Genomic DNA, 19,719 nt, shown 5'->3' on the forward strand with positions numbered 1-19,719 from the left:
AGTCTAGACTGTCCAGCTAGCCAAAATAGTTTCTCCCAATTTACCCTATCTGTTCCCCTTAATATTTTGAAAAATTCAATCAAATCACCCCTTAGCTTTCTAAATTCCAGGGGATACAAATCTAGTTTGTGTAATCTCTCATTGTAGTTTAACCGTTGGAGTCCAGGCTTCTAATGATATCTATTCACTGAATGCCTGGACACATAGGCTTGGATTTGCAATGACTGCTGCCTGGTTGTCTGATGGGAGTTGCATTTCTCCTTTGAGATGGAGCATTTTCCGACAGTGCAAGCAAGCCTAGATCCACACTCCAGATATTAGTCTAGGTTTGAATGCGGGTTGAACTTGTTGCTTTTGGGAAGAATCCGGTTTAAAGAGACATCCTTTCAGCTGTACTGTCCAGTCATCACCTTTGAGATTCTCCCCGTTAGTTGGGTGTTGTGTTGGAGTAACAATGTGTGATGTCCGGTGCAGTAGAAAACAGACTCCGCCCTGTGACCTGCCACATGCTACGAGGCACCAAATGGAGAAAGGATAGAGTAACTCTTGCAGGGTGGTGCAGGAACCACTGGAAATTCATCACATGCCTTCCTCTCAGTGATTATTGGCAATTAGGAGCTGATTCTTCCATCCTCTGTGTTAAACAATAGGTCAGCTCCATTCATCCATTGTGTTTGGTCATAGGACAGGTCCTAACTCAAGTTTTACATGAGATTCTTGATCCACTTACCAGATTAAATGGCTTTTCATTGACTTCCTCATGGTTTATATCTTTGGAGCACCTTCTCCTAGGTGGACTGTAACAAAGGCTGAAGAGCCCCACCTACTATCTGAGGGACACACGCACTCACAACGGATGCCAACTTAGAACTGGTGCTCTGGTCTTCACTCACCTGGACTTTCTGGATTTGGGTGCAAACCCCAGGCCTTTTGACTCAGAGGCATGATTACTATCACTGAGCCAGTGGTCACTTAGTCCAGTCACAAGTACTCCCCTATATATCAAGCCAGTATTTAGAGACCCTTTATCTGGTCCCCACTCACCAGAGCTGTCTGGAGTAGGGCTTGCTCCTTTCACCTTCTCACTCAAAGATGGGATGAGGCTAATATTGTCTACAGTTAAAAAGGTGACCGGAGTCAACTGTGAGGTTTCACAAGTGCTGTTGACTGGCTGCCGCCCAGTTAATATCAGCTTTAACAGTGAAGAGTGATCTGTGTCCAAAATGCCTCATTAAATACAAAGGGTAGAGAAAGTTATTTAACAGCCTTCACTCTCCTCTTGCCACCAAATGACCACGTCAAGATTTTCACACTTCAGCCACAGCAGTACAAACTTGCTGTGAATTTGTGGTCACACCAGGGAAAGAGAATAGGAACAGTCTGTTCAACATGGCCTAGATATTCATTCCCATACGCCTGCAAAACACTTTGGCAAAATTCTTCTATTTTAAAGTTGCTGCTGAATTGGAACTTGCTATTATTGTTGTAAACATCGCACAGAGGAAACTGGGGGAGGAAATTTGGCTGTGAAAAGGTTAACATGAGTCAGATAAATATCTGTTACGTTTTCTAGGTGGCATCGGCCAGAGTGTTTAAAAAGTGCCGTGGTGCAGCCTCCCCTTTGAGGTGCAGACCTCAGACTAGTGCGGGTTAAGTGGAGCCTTGCAAATGCAGCAAATCCTTCCCAGGTTAAAGAGTCCCACGCCATCAATTGCACCCGATACCATAAAATGGATGGTGGGTGCCCCTTTAAATAAGTCCATCCTCATAAGTTTCAATCAAGTTTTGTGCGTTTCGTTCCCCCCAAAAGCTGTGAAATAGCATCGATTTCATTCTCCCCAAAAACTTGAAATAGCATCGATCAGTTTCAACAGTTGCAGCCGACTGAGAGGACAATGTAATAAATGCCCTTGCAGGGTTTAGGGGGATGTAATAAATGTCTTTTGCAAACGTCATGCAAGATTATCTGCTAAACTTATTTTGGGCGAATGTGCTGGATTTACTGCTTAATCTATTGTGCTGACATCACTCTTAACAAGCAAAATTAAATCAGGGCTAAATTCATTTCAGTCACTTTATCCGTGGAGTTATTACAAAGAACACTCACAGAATAAAGAAAAGGATGTCCTGGTAATCTCAGGAAGGAAAAAAAAGACTAGCAGAATAGATCATGCTAGGAAAAACAAGCCATCTCATCTCCTGCAAGTGGAAAACTGACAGTCTTTGTATATGTAAATGAAGAATTTAGACTAATGGAGTTGAACCATTTCTAATTTTGTGATGGAGAGTGGATTTTGATTGAAAGTAATTAAGCGAGCTCGCTGTAAAATTAATTAAAACCAAAGGAAGGAGGGAGAGGGAGGAGGGGTTGAATTTTTATTGGATTGGATAGTGATATGACTCTGTCAGAATTTGGGAGGGGGGGGGGACAATTGTGGGTGACCTGAATTCTGTGCCCTCCTTCCTCCCACATGGGACATTTGTGTCACTTTAATCTCTTTACAGTGGCTGGTGCGCATTTGTTAGAAATAATCAAGCAAATATGGTCAGAAATTGTCAGCTTTCAGATCTAATTTGTCTGACAGCCTCGTGTGTGGCGTTTTTTCTTACGCCTAAGCTCTCTGTAAAACGCATCTGACAGGACTGCAGACAGCTTGTACCTTACAGTCATTTATAGCAGATAAGCCTCTTTCCCTCATTCTCTCTCTCTCTCTCCTGCCCGAAAAAGAAAAAAGAATTAGCTGACTTTCTAGCATTCTAATAGAAAATCTGCTAATTCTGAATCACAGAAAAAGGGTCCCCGGAACACAAGGGATCAAAGGGATTTGAGAACCATTTAATTTTTTTTTTGAGCAGTGCACGCAACTCCTTTTTTAAAATTCCCTGAATGATTTTTTATTTAAATGGTTTTTAAGGATAAATATTAAGCAGTGATCCGTAACATTTCTGGGGATGGGAGGTCTGCCTGCTGTAACTACCTGATGCCACAGTTTATAACCTTTCAAAACCATTGGAAGTCATTGTGAATGTCAGCTCAGGCCGTCTATAGTTCATCAACATAAAACTGGAGCAAGAAAAAGGAGCATTTTTGTTTTCTCCTTAAAAAGGTGAAAAAGATGAATCCTTGTTGAACAGATTGAAAAAATATTGGTTTTGCAAATTTCTCCTCAAGTCAATATTTTGTTTTAATTGTCATCTACACAATGATTCAAGCCTTCAGTCGACTGCCTCCTCCATCTCCTTCAAGAGTGTTGCGAAGTTACTTCTCAATAAGGATAAGAGTGAAATGATTTGGCTGTGTTCCACAAGCCCAATTTTAAATTCCCTCAGACCACCTCCCCTTTGGTTAGTGGTTGAGGTCAAGCGGCCTCAGTTCACCCAGTCACAGAGCAGGAAATAAAAACACCCACCGCCATCTCCCTCTCTCCCCACAATCAGCACAACACTCGCTGGCGAAGTGAGGAGCCAGTCTGGTGATGGGGAAATCAGTTGTGGTCCCACTTGACTGTCCTCCGAGTCCAGGGTGGGGAAATTCTGAAAGGTTTGCTGTCAGACCTCCATTACCATCAGAAAGTTGGGAAACTTTTTCCTGGTTCTTATTTAAAGGAACATGCTGTTTTGTGTATCAGCTTGTTTCTGGAAATGATTAAAAACCAAATCACCCCTTTAATGTGCTCGAGAGTCGCATATATAGACATTTTTGCCCAAAGATTGGGTTTGATTATTTTTCTTCCCTGTAGTCAGTATGTTACTGTTTGTGTGCTGTGCTCTTTGATGTCTTGATGTTCTGTAAGATGTGGGACAATGGGGGAACATTTCCTCTGTATGCCCAATCGTAGTGTAATTATAAACCCATTTGAAAGGAATATCTTTATTCTTTTGCCACATACAAGGAAACCTTCTCTAATGCTTTTACAGAATATTGTTTATATGAAAATGTGAATGGTTTAACCCTGTCGTTCCTCAGCATTTTAAAAGGCAGTAACCCTGCCTGTTACTTTGGAGAGGGACTGGAGTTTGTGTGATGGCTCAGGGCCTTACACTACCGCTCCAACATGGTCTTTCATTGAGTGGGAGGACATGTGTTTATGCTGCGGTCTCCCACATGTTGGAATGATACCATGAGGATATAGTTCTGGTGAAAGACTTGAAAAACTAGAGCTGTGTTCCCTGGAGCAGAGAGGGTGAATCAGAAGTGTCCAAAATTGGGTATGGGTTTGAAAGAGGGAAAGATTATTTTCACTGGTCAATGAATTGGAGACAAGGGGGGATGAACTTAGCATTAGTGCTCAAAGCATAAAGAGGGAGGTTTGAAGAAATTTTTAATGCAAAGGGTTATTAGAATCTGGAATAAATTACCACAAATGACTATTGAAGCCAATTCAATCGCAATGTTTAAAAGGGAGTTAAATACTTGAAGGAAAATATTCAAGTCTCCAGGGGAAACTGGAACTAGAATATGGCACTGATGTGGAACTACTAGTGCCACAATCAGATGGCCAGAACAGTGCACTCTGAGTTTGAACTGCTGTGATTTCTGTGTTGAAGTGTCATTCTGGACCATGGTGCTTGGGAAGATGCAAACCAGAAGAAAGAAAGACTTGCATTTATATATCAAGGTGTAGCAAAGCTCTTTACAACCAATGAAATGCTTTTTGGAATGTAGTCATTGTTGTAACATAGAAAAACACAGCAGGCAATTTGCACACAGCAAATTCCCGCAAACAGAGTGAGACAAAAGACTAGAGAATTCCAAGCAGCCTCTCACCAACATGACATTGGAAACTGAGAGCAAATCACACCCTTAACTTTTGGGGAAAGAGGGAAGGCAGCTTAAAGTAGCAGGTGTAGATGAAAGAAGGCAGTGCTGTGCAGATAAAGCGCTTTGTAAAACTTCACAGAGAAGCCATGTGTTATGTCATTACGATGATGTCGCATCCATGCAATGCAGTAACATGGATTGGTCTGAATGACATCATCGAGGTGTACAAGATTACGAGGGGCATGGACAGGGTGGATAGGGAGCAGCTGTTCCCCTTAGTTGAAGGGTCAGTTGCGAGGGGGCACAGGTTTAAGGTGAGGGGCAGGAGGTTTAAGAGGGATTTGAGGAAGAACTTTTTTACCCAGAGGGTGGTAACGGTCTGGAATGCCCTGCCTGAGAGGGTGGTGGAGGTGGGTTGCCTCACATCCTTTAGAAAGTACCTGGATGAGCACTTGGCACGTCATAACATTCAAGGCTATGGGCCAAGTGCTGGCAAATGGGATTAGGTAGACAGGTCAGGTGTCTTTAATGCATCGGTGCAGACTCGATGGGCTGAAGGGCCTCTTCTGCACTGTATTATTCTGTGATTCTGTGATCATGTGCTATATTTGCTTCAACCAAAAAGTTTGGTCCAAAAATCTCTCCAGAGTTCAGTGTTCTTTTAAACATGAGGCAAAAAAGTTTGTTAAAAAGTCTTGATGCCGTTACCACCTGATCAGTGTGCAATGAAACAGTTTACATTTGGACATCAAAGACGTCTGCTGTCAATGCCACTACATTTAGTAAAAGGGCAAATAATTTAGGATGGGCTTACGATCCTGATATCGGTCTGCACCAAATTCTCAGTTCAAGAGAAGTCTGAATACGGCCTATGGTCAGAGTAAACGTTATCTCAGGGTTTGACTGTGTTCCTCTATCAGTGCCGTTACATTGAAATTGCCTTTTTCTTTCTCTGCAGCCCACAGTGTATGATCTGATTGCAGTGGAACACTTGCCTCACTGTCTCTACGGCCCATGTGGAATGAAGTAAACCAAGAACTCGGCTCATTTTGGAAGTCAGTGGTGAGCAGGTAACTAAATCACACTGATCTGTTCATTATTTATCCCAGACTGGCATTGCATTATGTGTAGGAATGCTGACTGTTTGCTAAAGATTGCAATTTTAATTCTAAATTTAAAGAAAGAAAGGGACATTTCTAACAAACTGTTCATGACTGAAACAGGTCAGTCTCAAATCATCCAAAAATTAGCCAATGATCACAGCTGTTTATGCTGACCTCAAACTGGGGCTGGAAGTGAATAAGTTAACTCAGTAAAATGTAAGTGGCTTCTAATAGAAAACTCGACAGTTTCTGAAGTGATGACAGTGTTGATCTGTCATTGCAGAGGTTTGCCTGTGAATGACAGGTGAATATGTAACCTGCAAATTGCAGCTTTCTGTGGCAGTATTATCGTCTTGGGAGGATGGGGCCCGTGCAAAGATTTAGAGGCTGGGTTTGTCATATTCGATCCAGTTTGAACCGAAATTGCTATTGGGTTTTAGAGGGCCTCAAACAAAAGTGTGCTGATTGCAGCCAATTGCCTGTGGTTAGTTCACCAGCACAGCTCCAGAGCACGACAGCAACAACCAGAACATCGGGCACAAGTGAAATTAAAAAAAATGGGGACAATTAAAGGGGAAGTGTTGCAGTAGGCTGACAAATATTTGGAAACTTTGGAGAGCCTCAAAAGTCATTTCAACCCACTTTATTAGATACCTTTGCCAAGGCAGAAGTGACAAAGGGTTTAGAGAAACAGCCGAAACAGAAAGGAAAGGAAATCCAAGCTTGGGTCAGCAGGCAAGTGACGGAGCAACCGGGTAACTAGCCTGCTATTGGATGGCCACTGAAGTAAGGTGCCGGTCCGTGAGGTAATGAGGTAATGGTTGCCATCTACCCCACTCCAAGAGCTGGATATTCATTTTCAGGTCGGTAATTTCCAGGTCCCAAGCCTATACGGCATCAACGTAACATGCATGGGCAATTTTTGAGTAAAAAGCCAATTAATGGCCACTGGGCACGCTCGCCATCCAATTAAGGACAATGGGCAGACTCCAGAAGCTGGAGGGCCAATAGGAGGCCCTGCAGCACTGAAGGAGCTGCAGCCTAGCGATGCAGGTAAGGGAGAGAGAGAGGGGGCCTCAGGATCGAGGCACCTCCTGAGCACTTTTTACAAATCTTTCAAAAAGAAATGGCCATGCTGCCGGCCCACAGTTGTGGAGGGGAGTCCCTCGATAGGCGGCCTTTGGTTGCAGCTGTGACCGTATAGGTATGGTGGCTGTGGAGGAGGGGGGCCTCAAATTGATCCAGGGAGCGCTAAAATCACCCCCCACCACCACCCCGCCCAGGTCTGCCACTGGCATCTGCCGGGCTCCAGACACCATGCGGGGCCTGCAGGCTGACTGGAATATTCCAGGCCCACCAGCATCCATTCCCGCCTCCAACGAGCTTCCAAAATCCAGCCCCAAGGCTCTTTTGGTCAACATTGTAAGACGTTTGCAAGGTGATGGAGCCAAGTTTCAGGCTAGAGGCAACCATTACTTTCACAGGATGGGTCTCCTCTATGCTGAACACTACCAGGTAAGTGGACCAAGGTGGGAGAATTGTGGCTAGAATTCCAGCAGGCCAGGATTACTTCCCATTTTTCCTCCCAATTTGGGCCACTAAAAGCAGCAACCAGCACTCTGCACTCAGGCCATTGGATCGCCAGGAGCAGCAGTTTTGCCTTTGAATGCTGGTTATCTTGGGCAACAGTTAGGAAGCTGCTTGACAATATTAGGACAGCAACTGACAGAGGGAACAACTCCAAAATATCAGGACTGCTGGACATGGAGCAATTCACTCAGGATAAAGCTGATTGCTATGGGGAGAGAGAGACTTGCAGGAATATTAGTCATTCTTTCAGTCTGCTGCAATGTTGTCTTCAAAGAAGGAGAATTTCCTACAATAATCTTAATAGCTAAATAAATCATCATATGTGCAAGAAGTATGTGATGATATCAGTTTTCTTGGTCAGATGAATGTCTTTTTTTTAATTCTTTCACTTCTGCCTTCACTGGCAAGGTCAGCATTTGTTGCCCATCCCTAATTGCCCTTGACCACTGAATGGCTTGCTGGGCCATTTCAGAGAGCAGTTAAGGGTCAACCACATTGCTGTGGGTCTGGAGACACATGTAGGCCAGACCAGGTAAGGACAGCGGATTTCCTTCCCTAAAGAACATTAGTGAACCAGATGGGTTTTTACAACAATTGATGATAGTTTCATGGTCACCATTACTGAGACTAGCTTTCAATTCCAGATTTTTATTAATTAATGGAATTTAAATTCCAGCAGCTGCGGTGGTGGGGTTTGAACCCGTGTCCCCAAGGCATTAACCTGGGCCTCTAGATTACTAGCTCAGTGACATTGCCACTCCGCCACCAACTACCCCTCTTCCACTAACTGATATTGGTGGAAACCAATTACCATATCTGAAAGTCTCCACATGAAAATGCTTGGAAATGTACATTTACCTTTAGGGTTTCTCCCTCCCCCACTATGGATTGCATACTTTCCCTTAAGGAGAAACCCAATTCCCTTGGCCAGAGAGTTTAGCTACAGGTTGGCAGATCCAAGGCTTAGGAACTGCCACTCCCCCCCCCCCCCCACCCCCCCCCCCCCCCCCCCCCCCGCCACCATCCCCCTGCCGGCACGCCTAACCTCAGTTGTGCAAGAATACTAAAATAAAAGCAAAAGGGTCACTGACCCGAAACGTTAACGCTGCTTCTCTCTCCACAGATGCTGCCAGACCTGCTGAGTATTCCCAGCATTTCTTGTTTTTATGTGCAAGAATACTGCTGGGTTTAACCAATTTAAACCACTCAGTGCCTCAGTACACAACATTGGTAAGGAACTCACTGCTTGTCCAGCTGGCACCATCTACCAGTTGAAGCATTGGCGAGCATGCGTTATCTCCAGCTAAACTGACCGGCCTGGTTTAGGTATCAGATTACCAGGGAGAGTTGTCTTGGTTCCAAGCTTCCACAGTCAAGCTTGTCATCTGAACGCCATCTCAAGCCCAAAGAGTCCAACTGACCTCCTCCTTTCAGGAGGATTTTCACTCATTGTCAGTCGACCTGGTATTGTGTATTCACAAACAGAACAGTGTTTTTTAACCCAGTAATAACACAGCCCCAGTTAATTCATTCATTCTTGTAAATTGACATGCGGCAAACCTTGTCTTTGAAGCGACATCCACAATGAGCCGAAGAGAAAGGTTCCAGATTTGATTCCCAGCCTGGGATGGGTTAGCTGATTTCAGCCAGATGTATGAGGGTTATTGCAGTGGATTTTAGCAGCCTTGCGTTAGGGAGAAGACATTAACCAGGGTTCTTGCTTCTGATCATGATGCAGCAGCCCCCGCTGGAAGTGGGTATATACTTGTGGATGGCTGGTGAGATTGGGAGTAGGGTTTCCTGCAATGCCCACTGCAGTCAAATAGCTTGGTGTCACTCGCTGTCCAGGTTTACACATGAATAATGGTCACTGAGGTGCAATACCAGCACCTGAGCAAGGAGTCAGAAAACTAGCCAAAAAAAAAAGCCATTTAAGAATCCGACTCAATTGGCTGCTTAATCTGAGTGCATGGCATGCAATGTTAGTCTGTAGGAACCTTCCAAAATCATCTTAGTGTATTCTAGTCAATAATGATTATTGTCTCTGATCAGCTGTAACAAGTTCTCTTTCATCAACAGTTTGAAAAGGTCTTGCCCTGATTCAATCACATCAGTGTACTAATACATGTCAGAGTGGAGCTGGCTCGGGTGAAAGGAAGTAATGTAGTTGGAACTGTAAATACTGTCAGTGCACTGGTTTCAGGACATGGTTCCATTGACTTGGACTGAGAAACTCGCAGGTCTGCGAAAAAGTGACTATTAAATGCAGATGGCAGTTCAAAAGCAATTGAGATTGAACTGTAGTTACTACTGGGCTGTGCAAATGTTTGAATAAAACTGTGATCATGTACAGTATTGACTGAGTCAAAGAACTGAAGGACGAATAAATACAAGCATGTCATTACCTGTGCATTTGAGAGGAGTGATGCAAGGGGACTGGATGGTGGAGCGGATTAATATTTTTTATTCATTCAAGGGATGTGTGTGTCATTGGCAAGGCCAGCATTTGTTGCCCGTTCCTAATTGCCCTTGAGAAGGTGGTGGTGAGCCGCCTTCTTGAACCGCTGCAGTCCATGTGGGGTAGGTACACCCACAGTGCTGTTAGGAAGAGAATTCCAGGATTTTGACCCAGCGACAGTGATATAGTTCCAAGTCAGGATGGTGTGTGACTTGGAGGGGAACTTACAGGTGGTGGTGTTCCCATGCATCTGCTGTCTTTTTTAGGTGGTAGAGGTCGCGGGTTTGGAAGGAGCTGTTGAAGGAGACTCGGTGCGTTGCTGCAGTGCATCTTGTATATGGTACACACTGCTGCCACTGTGTGCTGGTGGTGAATGGAGTGAATGTTGAAGGTGGTGGGTGGGGTGCCAGTCAAGCGGGCTGCTTTGTCCTAGATGGTGTCGAGCTTTCTGAATGTTGTTGGAGCTGCACCCATCCAGGCAAGTGGAGAGTATTCCATCACACTCATGACTTGTGCCTTATAGATGCTTGACAGGCTTTGGGGAGTCAGGAGGTGAGTTACTTACCACTAAATTCCCAGCCTCTGACCTGCTCTTTTAGCTGCAGTATTTATGTGGTTGATCCACTTACGTTTCTGCTCATTGTGACCCCCAGGATATTGATGGTAGGGGATTCAGCGATGGTAATACCGTTGAATGTCAAAGGGAAATAATCAGATTCTCATTGCCTGGCACCTGTGTGGCACAAATGTTACTTGCCACTTATCAGCCCAAGCCAGAATTTTGTCCAGGTTTTGCTGCCTGCGGGAACAGACTGCTTCAGTATCTGAGGAGTTGTGAATGGTGCTGAACATTGTGCAATCATCAGAGAACATCTCCACTGCTGACCTAGTGTTGGAGGGAAGGTCAATGAGGAAGCAGCTGAAGACTTTGCCCTTTCACAGATGGGACTTGAGTTAAAATGCAGCCAGACTGATGGGATGAGGCTCCCCCCTCTCTACCAGCTGATGGGATGAGGCTCCCCCCTCTCTACCAGCTGATGGGATGAGGCTCCCCCCTCTCTACCAGCTGATGGGATGAGGCTCCCCCCTCTCTACCAGCTGATGGGATGAGGCTCCCCCCTCTCTACCAGACTGATGGGATGAGGCTCCCCCCTCTCTACCAGCTGATGGGATGAGGCTCCCCCCTCTCTACCAGCTGGAAGAGTCAAGAGTCAGACAATCTCATTCAGCGAAGCAATAATGATAGTAGTTGTGGGGAAATTGGAAGCACCCATCCTGGTCCAGTGGGTCTTGCGTTGCAGGCTTGCTCTGGTTCCACTAGTCCAATGTTCCAGAGGGGCCCTAAAACAGGGGTTAGGCCCCTGATTAGCAAATGCTAGAGGCCGAACGCCTGCTTTAGGCAGCTGCCCAGACTCACTATCGATCCAGATGTCTTGAGGCATAAGACTCCGGTCTCCAAAATCGTCCCTTGTTGTGTTCATTTTATGCCTGTAAAAAGGCAAAGCAAGCTCCAATTCTGCTGCTCACTGTGAAGTGGGGAAAGAATTTCACTCTCCAACACTGACATCACTCAGTCTGTAAATACAAACATCAAATCACCAAAATATGTGCATAGAAATTTCAAAAAAATAAATTTGATCGAAGTTGTCGATTCTATGGGCCTGCTATCTGGTCTGTTTGAATGCATCACACATTACGTTATGAATCAGACATAAACTTGTTCCAGCAGCCAACTGTGCTGAAATTGGAATTCTCGAAATGAAGATTAAACGGGGTTCCTGGGTGAAGTGGCTGGGCTCCGTGTCAAGGTACAATACTTTAAGGTTTTTTTTGCAAAGGATGTAAGTGAATTTATGCTGACCTGTGAAAAAACTTTACTCGTGACCTGGCACCAAAAGAAATGTTTTTAAATGAGATTATATAAAAGTGCATTCAGCTCCGTTTTACCCAGATAAGTGCTGGATGGGATCAATTTTCCGATTCTTGGAGGAAAACCTAGAAGTGCAAATTCTTTGCCAGCAGGAGATCACTTTCCCTCCTCATTATCTGCAGCTTGTGAAGGCGAGATGGCTTCTAATTTATTAGCGTTTATTTCCTGCTCCTTTTTGTTGCATCAACAATGTGACGAAGGTTATTAAAAATTAATGTTCTTAATTGGAGAAAGAAGTGTTTGGCACATAGATCACTTTCGCAGATACAATTATATTTTGTTGATGCCACATCTTCCCTGATATTAGGTATCTCTAGCTAGGGCCGAGAAATACAACGCCCACAGAGTCAGAAGCTATTTTCAATTTTGTTCCGTGACAGGAATCTGCGAAACTGATTGACCATCCATTGTAGCAACTGCCCAGATTCAATGCAACAAAACACAGGTCTATACTACACTGGGGTGACAGTACACACTTCCAGATTACTGCCCAGGTGTTGAAGGTGAAATTATCCCTCTATTGTATCTGCCCATATCCTGTACTGTCTGTATCTCCCCATTCTCCTGCACTGTCTGTATCTCCCCATTCCCCTGTACTGTCTGTATCTCCCCATTCTCCTGTACTGTCTGTATCTCCCCATGTCCCTGTACTGTCTGTATCTCCCCATTCTCCAGTACAGTCTGTATCTCCCCATTCCCCTGTACTGTCTGTGTCTCCCCATTCTCCAGTACAGTCTGTATCTCCCCATTCCCCTGTACTGTCTGTATCTCCCCATTCTCCAGTACAGTCTGGACCTCCCCATTCCCCTGTACTGTCTGTATCTCCCCATTCTCCAGTACAGTCTGGACCTCCCCATTCCCCTGTACTGTCTGTATCTCCCCATTCTCCAGTACAGTCTGGACCTCCCCATTCCCCTGTACTGTCTGTATCTCCCCATTCTCCAGTACAGTCTGGACCTCCCCATTCCCCTGTCCTGTCTGTACCTCCCCATTCCCCTGTCCTGTCTGTACCTCCCCATTCCCCTGTAATGTCTGTACCTCCCCATTCTGCTGTACTGTCTGTACCTCCCCATTCTGCTGTACTGTCTGTACCTCCCCATTCTCCTGTACTGTCTGTATCTCCGCATTCCCTGTACTGTCTGTATCTCGCCATGTCCCTGCACTGTCTGTATCTCCCCATTCTCCTGTACTGTCTGTATCTCCCTATTATCCCTGTACTGTCTGTATCTCCGCATTCCCCTGTACTGTCTGTATCTCGCCAAGTCCCTGTACTGTCTGTATCTCTCCATTCTCCTGCACTGTCTGTATCTCCCCATTCCCCTGTACTGTCTGTATCTCCCCATGACCCTGTACTGTCTGTATCTCTCCATTCTCCCGCACTGTCTGTATCTCCCCATTCCCCTGTACTGTCTGTATCTCCCCATGACCCTGTACTGTCTGTATCTCCCCATGTCCCTGTACTGTCTGTATCTCCCCATTCTCCTGTACTGTCTGTATCTCCCTATTATCCCTGTACTGTCTGTATGTCCGCATTCCCCTGTACTGTCTGTATCTCGCCATGTCCCTGTACTGTCTGTATCTCCCCATGTCCCTGTACTGTCTGTATCTCTCCATTCTCCTGTACTGTCTGTATCTCAACATGTCCCTGTACTGTCTGTATCTCCCCATGTCCCTGTACTGTCTGTATCTCCCCATTCTCCTGTACTGTCTGTATCTCCCCATTCTCCTGTGCTGTCTGTATCTCCCCATGTCCCTGTACTGTCTGTATCTCCCCATTCCCATGTACTGTCTGTATCTCCTCATGTCCCTGTACTGTCTGTATCTCGCCATGTCCCTGTACTGTCTGTATCTCCCCATTCTCCTGTACTGTCTGTATCTCCCCATGTCCCTGTACTGTCTGTATCTCCCCATGTCCCTGTACTGTCTGTATCTCCCCATTCTCCTGTACTGTCTGTATCTCCCCATGTCCCTGTACTGTCTGTATCTCCCCATGTCCCTGTACTGTCTGTATCTCCCCATTCTCCTGTACTTTCTGTATCTCCCCATGTCCCTGTACTGTCTGTATCTCCCCATGTCCCTGTACTGTCTGTATCTCCCCATTCACCTGTACTGTCTGTATCTCTCCATTCTCCTGCACTGTCTGTATCTCCCCATTCCCCTGCACTGCCTATATCTCCCCATGTCCCTGTACTGTCTGTATCTCCCCATTCTCCTGTAATGTCTGTATCTCCCCATTCTCCTGTACTGTCTGTATCTCCCCATTCTCCTGTACTGTCTGTATTCCCCATGTCCCTGTACTGTCTGTATCTTCCCATGTCCCTGTACTGTCTGTATCTCCCCATTCCCCTGTACTGCCTGTATCTCCCCATTCCCCTGTACTGTCTGTTTCACCCCATTCCCCTGTACGGTCTGTATCTCCCCATGTCCCTGTACTGTCTGTATCTCTCCATTCCCCTGTACGGTCTGTATTTCTCCATTCCCCTGTACGGTCTGTATTTCTCCATTCCCCTGTACTGTCTGTATCTCCCCATTCCCCTGTGCTGCCTGTATCTCCGCATTCCCCTGTGCTGCCTGTATCTCCCCATTCCCCTGTATTGTCTGTATCTCCCGATTTCCCTGTACTCAATGTATCTTCCCTTTCCCCTGTACTGTCTGTATCTCCCCATTCCCCTGCACTGTCTGTATCTCCCCTATCCCTGTACTGTCTGTATCTCCCCATTCCCCTGTACTGCCTGTCTCTCCCCATTCCCCTGTACTGTCGCTATCTCCAGATTCCCCTGTACTGTCTGTATCTCCCCATTCCTCTGTACTGTCTGTATCTCCCCATATCCCTGTACTGTCTGTATCTCCCCATTCCCCTGTACTGTCTGTCTCTCCCCATTCCCCTGTACTGTCTCTATCTCCAGATTCCCCTGTACTGTCTGTATCTCCCCATTCCTCTGTACTGTCTGTATCTCCCCATTCCCCTGTACTGTCTGTATCTCCCCATATCCCTGTATTCCCTGTATCTCCCCATTCCCCTGTACTGCCTGTATCTCCCCATTCCCTGTACTGTCTGTATCTCCCCTTTCCCCTGTACTGCCTGTCTCCCCATTCCCCTGTACTGCCTGTGTCTCCCCATTCCCCTGTACTGCCTGTGTCTCCCCATTCCCCTGTACTGTCTGTGTCTCCCCATTCCCCTGTACTGCCTGTGTCTCCCCATTCCCCTGTACTGTCTGTATCTCCCCATTCTCCTGTACTGTCTGTATCTCCCCATGTCCCTGTACTGTCTGTATCTCCCCATTCTCCAGTACAGTCTGTATCTCCCCATTCCCCTGTACTGTCTGTGTCTCCCCATTCTCCAGTACAGTCTGTATCTCCCCATTCCCCTGTACTGTCTGTATCTCCCCATTCTCCAGTACAGTCTGGACCTCCCCATTCCCCTGTACTGTCTGTATCTCCCCATTCTCCAGTACAGTCTGGACCTCCCCATTCCCCTGTACTGTCTGTATCTCCCCATTCTCCAGTACAGTCTGGACCTCCCCATTCCCCTGTACTGTCTGTATCTCCCCATTCTCCAGTACAGTCTGGACCTCCCCATTCCCCTGTCCTGTCTGTACCTCCCCATTCCCCTGTCCTGTCTGTACCTCCCCATTCCCCTGTAATGTCTGTACCTCCCCATTCTGCTGTACTGTCTGTACCTCCCCATTCTGCTGTACTGTCTGTACCTCCCCATTCTCCTGTACTGTCTGTATCTCCGCATTCCCTGTACTGTCTGTATCTCGCCATGTCCCTGCACTGTCTGTATCTCCCCATTCTCCTGTACTGTCTGTATCTCCCTATTATCCCTGTACTGTCTGTATCTCCGCATTCCCCTGTACTGTCTGTATCTCGCCAAGTCCCTGTACTGTCTGTATCTCTCCATTCTCCTGCACTGTCTGTATCTCCCCATTCCCCTGTACTGTCTGTATCTCCCCATGACCCTGTACTGTCTGTATCTCTCCATTCTCCTGCACTGTCTGTATCTCCCCATTCCCCTGTACTGTCTGTATCTCCCCATGACCCTGTACTGTCTGTATCTCCCCATGTCCCTGTACTGTCTGTATCTCCCCATTCTCCTGTACTGTCTGTATCTCCCTATTATCCCTGTACTGTCTGTATGTCCGCATTCCCCTGTACTGTCTGTATCTCGCCATGTCCCTGTACTGTCTGTATCTCCCCATGTCCCTGTACTGTCTGTATCTCTCCATTCTCCTGTACTGTCTGTATCTCAACATGTCCCTGTACTGTCTGTATCTCCCCATGTCCCTGTACTGTCTGTATCTCCCCATTCTCCTGTACTGTCTGTATCTCCCCATTCTCCTGTGCTGTCTGTATCTCCCCATGTCCCTGTACTGTCTGTATCTCCCCATTCCCATGTACTGTCTGTATCTCCTCATGTCCCTGTACTGTCTGTATCTCGCCATGTCCCTGTACTGTCTGTATCTCCCCATTCTCCTGTACTGTCTGTATCTCCCCATGTCCCTGTACTGTCTGTATCTCCCCATGTCCCTGTACTGTCTGTATCTCCCCATTCTCCTGTACTGTCTGTATCTCCCCATGTCCCTGTACTGTCTGTATCTCCCCATGTCCCTGTACTGTCTGTATCTCCCCATTCTCCTGTACTTTCTGTATCTCCCCATGTCCCTGTACTGTCTGTATCTCCCCATGTCCCTGTACTGTCTGTATCTCCCCATTCACCTGTACTGTCTGTATCTCTCCATTCTCCTGCACTGTCTGTATCTCCCCATTCCCCTGCACTGCCTATATCTCCCCATGTCCCTGTACTGTCTGTATCTCCCCATTCTCCTGTAATGTCTGTATCTCCCCATTCTCCTGTACTGTCTGTATCTCCCCATTCTCCTGTACTGTCTGTATTCCCCATGTCCCTGTACTGTCTGTATCTTCCCATGTCCCTGTACTGTCTGTATCTTCCCATGTCCCTGTACTGTCTGTATCTCCCCATTCCCCTGTACTGCCTGTATCTCCCCATGTCCCTGTACTGTCTGTATCTCCCCATGTCCCTGTACTGTCTGTATCTCCCCATTTCCCTACACTGTCTGTATCTCCCCATTCCCCTGTACTGCCTGTATCTCCCCATTCCCCTGTACTGTCTGTTTCACCCCATTCCCCTGTACGGTCTGTATCTCTCCATTCCCCTGTACTGTCTGTATCTCTCCATTCCCCTGTACGGTCTGTATTTCTCCATTCCCCTGTACGGTCTGTATTTCTCCATTCCCCTGTACTGTCTGTATCTCCCCATTCCCCTGTGCTGCCTGTATCTCCGCATTCCCCTGTGCTGCCTGTATCTCCCCATTCCCCTGTATTGTCTGTATCTCCCGATTTCCCTGTACTCAATGTATCTTCCCTTTCCCCTGTACTGTCTGTATCTCCCCATTCCCCTGCACTGTCTGTATCTCCCCTATCCCTGTACTGTCTGTATCTCCCCATTCCCCTGTACTGCCTGTCTCTCCCCATTCCCCTGTACTGTCGCTATCTCCAGATTCCCCTGTACTGTCTGTATCTCCCCATTCCTCTGTACTGTCTGTATCTCCCCATATCCCTGTACTGTCTGTATCTCCCCATTCCCCTGTACTGTCTGTCTCTCCCCATTCCCCTGTACTGTCTCTATCTCCAGATTCCCCTGTACTGTCTGTATCTCCCCATTCCTCTGTACTGTCTGTATCTCCCCATTCCCCTGTACTGTCTGTATCTCCCCATATCCCTGTATTCCCTGTATCTCCCCATTCCCCTGTACTGCCTGTATCTCCCCATTCCCTGTACTGTCTGTATCTCCCCTTTCCCCTGTACTGCCTGTCTCCCCATTCCCCTGTACTGCCTGTGTCTCCCCATTCCCCTGTACTGCCTGTGTCTCCCCATTCCCCTGTACTGTCTGTGTCTCCCCATTCCCCTGTACTGCCTGTGTCTCCCCATTCCCCTGTACTGTCTGTATCTCCCCATTCTCCTGTACTGTCTGTGTCTCCCCATTCCCCTGTACTGCCTGTGTCTCCCCATTCCCCTGTACTGCCTGTGTCTCCCCATTCCCCTGTACTGCCTGTGTCTCCCCGTTCCCCTGTACTGTCTGTGTCTCCCCATTCCCCTGTACTGCCTGTGTCTCCCCATTCCCCTGTACTGTCTGTATCTCCCCATTCCCCTTTACTGTCTGTATCTCCCCATTCCCCCTGTACTGTCTGTATCACCCCATTCCCCGGTACTGTCTGTATCTCCCGATTCCCCTGTACTGTCTGTATCTCCCCATTCCCCCTGTACTGTCTGTATCTCCCCATTCCCCTGTACTGTCTGTATCTCACCATATCCCTGTACTGTCTGTATCTCCCCATTCCCCTGTACTGTCTGTCTCTCCCCATTCCCCTGTACTGTCTCTATCTCCCGATTCCCCTGTACTGTCTGTATCTCCCCATTCCTCTGTACTGTCTGTATCTCCCCATATCCCTGTACTGTCTGTATCTCCCCATTCCCCTGTACTGTCTGTCTCTCCCCATTCCCCTGTACTGTCTCTATCTCCAGATTCTCCTGTACTGTCTGTATCTCCCCATTCCGCTGTACTGTCTGTGTCTCCCCATTCCCCTGTACTGTCTGTGTCTCCCCATTCCCCTGTACTGACTGTGTCTCCCCATTCCGCTGTACTGCCTGTGTCTCCCCATTCCCCTGTACTGTCTGTGTCTCCCCATTCCCCTGTACTGTCTGTATCTCATCATTCCCCTGTACTGCCTGTGTTTCCCCATTCCCCTGTACTGTCTGTATCTCCCCATTCCCCTGTACTGCCTGTGACTCCCCATTCACCTGTACTGTCTGTATCTCCCCATTCCCCGGTACTGTCTGTATCTCCCCATTCCCCTGTACTGTCTGTATCTCCCCATATCCCTGTATTCCCTGTATCTCCCCATTCCCCTGTACTGTCTGTATCTCCCCATTCCCCTGTACTGTCTGTATCTCCCCATTCCCCTGTACTGTCTGTATCTCATCATTGTCCTGTACTGCCTGTGTTTCCCCATTCCCCTGTACTGTCTGTATCTCCCTATTCCCCTGTACTGTCTGTATCTCCCCATTCCCCTGTACTGTCTGTATCTCCCCATATCCCTGTATTCCCTGTATCTCCCCATTCCCCTGTACTGCCTGTATCTCCCCATTCCCCAGTACTGTCTCTATCTCCAGATTCCCCTGTACTGTCTGTATCTCCCCATTCCTCTGTACTGTCTGTATCTCCCCATTCCCCTGTACTGTCTGTATCTCCCCATATCCCTGTATTCCCTGTATCTCCCCATTCCCCTGTACTGCCTGTATCTCCCCATTCCCTGTACTGTCTGTATCTCCCCTTTCCCCTGTACTGCCTGTCACCCCATTCCCCTGTACTGCCTGTGTCTTCCCATTCCCCTGTACTGCCTGTGTCTCCCCATTCCCCTGTACTGTCTGTGTCTCCCCATTCCCCTGTACTGTCTGTGTCTCCCCATTCCCCTGTACTGCCTGTGTCTCCCCATTCCCCTGTACTGTCTGTATCTCCCCATTCCCCTGTACTGTCTGTGTCTCCCCATTCCCCTGTACTGTCTCTGTCTCCCCATTCCCCTGTACTGCCTGTGTCTCCCCATTCCCCTGTACTGCCTGTGTCTCCCCATTCCCCTGTACTGCCTGTGTCTCCCCGTTCCCCTGTACTGTCTGTATCTCCCCATTCCCCTGTACTGCCTGTGACTCCCCAGTCCCCTGTACTGTCTGTGTCTCCCCATTCCCCTGTACTGCCTGTGTCTCCCCATTCCCCTGTACTGTCTGTGTCTCCCCATTCCCCTGTACTGCCTGTGTCTCCCCATTCCCCTGTACTGTCTGTGTCTCCCCATTCCCCTGT

The 19,719-nt window shown here is 47.3% G+C and overlaps 1 protein-coding gene across 2 annotated transcripts in view; it reads left to right on the plus strand.

Moving 5' to 3' along the window:
* The window catches only part of casz1 (castor zinc finger 1), a 310,863-nt gene that overhangs the window by 157,101 nt on the left and 134,043 nt on the right, over positions 1 to 19,719 (plus strand). For both annotated transcript variants that reach the window (XM_068016933.1, XM_068016934.1), the window contains exon 3: positions 5,721 to 5,832. The gene's annotated coding sequence lies outside the window, so the exon portion shown is untranslated. The remainder of the gene's footprint in view (positions 1 to 5,720; positions 5,833 to 19,719) is intronic.

The sequence above is a fragment of the Heterodontus francisci genome, chromosome 37 (genome assembly GCF_036365525.1).
Source record: "Heterodontus francisci isolate sHetFra1 chromosome 37, sHetFra1.hap1, whole genome shotgun sequence".
In the NCBI taxonomy this organism is placed as follows: Eukaryota; Metazoa; Chordata; class Chondrichthyes; order Heterodontiformes; family Heterodontidae; genus Heterodontus; species Heterodontus francisci.